The sequence below is a fragment of the Cicer arietinum genome, chromosome 3, assembly GCF_000331145.2.
Source record: "Cicer arietinum cultivar CDC Frontier isolate Library 1 chromosome 3, Cicar.CDCFrontier_v2.0, whole genome shotgun sequence".
Taxonomy (NCBI): domain Eukaryota; kingdom Viridiplantae; phylum Streptophyta; class Magnoliopsida; order Fabales; family Fabaceae; genus Cicer; species Cicer arietinum.
The window spans coordinates 45502148-45504712 of NC_021162.2; positions in this window are offsets into that span (position 1 = coordinate 45502148).

Consider the following 2565-nt stretch of genomic DNA (forward strand, 5'->3'; position numbering starts at 1 on the left):
TGAAATAGTGATGATTTCAACTTGTGCTAAAGATGACGCTCTTAATGGAGTAGTCTAGGCTAACGAGTGGAGAAAATAGATGTTGGGAATATTTGAAGTTAATGGGAATTTTTGAAGTGAAGATTATTTTTTTCATCATATAGGTAGGGTTTGACAAGCCTAGTGAATTTGGGGATGTACAACTGAATGAACCTGATCGTGGCGGTCTGTTGATGAGCCTTTAGGTAAGATTGTTAAAGACTTGGAGGTAACACTCCAAATATTAGAAGCTACCACGCAACACATGTTTACCTCGATTGTTGCATATATATGTCTCAAGTTGAGTACAGGGATCTATGAGGACATGACCAATTTGAATTGTCCGTCCACCCTGGTGGTGCCATAGTATCAAACCTCCTAACCAAGTGCTTCAGAGTTCGAATGGTACCACATTGTGAAGTAAAGTCTAAGCTCATGCATAGCATTGATTTTTGTGTGATTGTTTTGTTGTGATTAATATGTATCGTGTGTGATAATTTCACTTAGATTATTTGATGTTATAGTGAAATGTATTTATTTTCCTTGAGTGCTTTTGACTTTATAATGTGATATTTTTTCTTGAAGAATGTTTGTGTAACGATATGGTTTTTTTACGATTAATAATGTTATTTGAGTTTGACTGGCTTGGCCTTGTGTTTGGGAAATCGCAATTATTACAGGTTAATAAGTCTTGAAGTTCAAATTTAGGAGGAACTCCACTTTGATAAATGATACCGAGAATTAAGAGTTTTACTTTGTATTTTACTTAATTAATTAGCAACGACTTTTTATATGATAACCTGATTTAGCATATTTTTCTCAAGAATTGTTCAACAAATTTCACAAAATTTCATACATGTTGATTGCGTTTCAGCGAGTGTACTGAATCGTTGCAGGTAATAATAAAACGGTAGTACCGAGTGTCGAACTCAAGGATTGCGTTTTACTATCGAATTATATTTAATTACTAAAATTGAACAAAAAATTTCCAAATTGATTGAAATAATATTTGAATTTAACAACACTAATAAAATTGATCCTTTATAATGAGAAAAATGTCAGGGATAAGTTTCACTTCGAATCCAACATTGGTGTCTAATTTGATCCTAGTTATTGAATTCCTTTATTGAATTATTACCGAATTCTCTTTATTATTCTTGCCCTAATGTCTTAGTGACAGAACCTTTAATTCCAAAGTAACCCATAATTCCTTAGTAGATTTAAGATTAGAATTAAGCATTATCGTATAGAAATTCTCTTGTAAATTATTGTTTTGCAACTAATTTAATTGGTTTCATGACGTGCACCTATGTCTAGACTACAAATTCATGAATTTCTCATCTCAAGCATTCGTAAAGTCCACTTCCGTTTCAAAATACAAATCGTAGAACATTTTAATGTTGATCAAGCAATAAAAAGCATTAAGCACAGAGATGAGAAAAATAATTCAATAAACTCATTCATATAACTAGAAATCAAATCATAAAAATAAGGATTTCATCTTGTTACACTCATCCCTAACAAATAAGGTTTAGTTACTCATGACAGAGATAAAAGAGATACAGATTAGAGAAGAATTACAAGAAGGATTCTGTAACGCCCCAAATTTTTTATACGAATATTACTAAAAAATATTTATTTTCTTTTAGAAACAACTAATTAATTTTTTTTTCATTAAAAGAACGTAATGTGATTTACTAAAATATTATTTATTCATTTATTTGCGAAATCAATATTCCAGTTATTAGATCAATATTCATTTATGCTCCAAAATAAAATAAAGTCTCTTTAATTGAAATTCAAAATAAGCAAGGTTGACTGAAATTAATTACATTCAATTATTTACCAGCAAATGAAATCTCACTTCCGCATTTCTATTAAAAGTCAATAATGAAAAGTAAATAACTTTACAATGTACGACAAAATTTTTAGTAATACAAAATATTATTTTTAAAGTAAAGGTCTCATTTTCCCACGCGCGTGCACCAATCAAACATCATTCATACGACTTTTGATATCATTAGTACCTAAATATTGGTGTAAGGGGTCAGTTCATCCCACAACAAAATTAAACCAAATAATAAATTAACAACCATAAAATATGAATATAAAATCTTTTCGTAATAAAAGATTTTAAAAAAAATTGATTCTTTAAATCTTTTCGTAATAAAAGATTTTAAAAAAATTGATTCTTTAATAGTTCTTAAAGATGTATCAAAAGTCATAGAATGTATCTAAATAAATCAAGTAGCAATCGTATATCAAATAATTAGATCAAAATAAAATAACATAAAAATGTATGCAAGTCATGCATGCTCCTAAACATATATGATCCGGATATAACCAGCCACACAGGCGTCCACACAGAAGTCACCCATACCAATGGGGAAAATTAACCCAGCCACACAGGCGTCCACAAAGATGCATATGATATGTCATGAAATGATAATGAAGCTCAAAGATACATATCACCACCCAATTAGATAATCACATAAATCACAAGCCACTTAGGCAACCACAAAGATAACAATATTAAAAATCCAATTC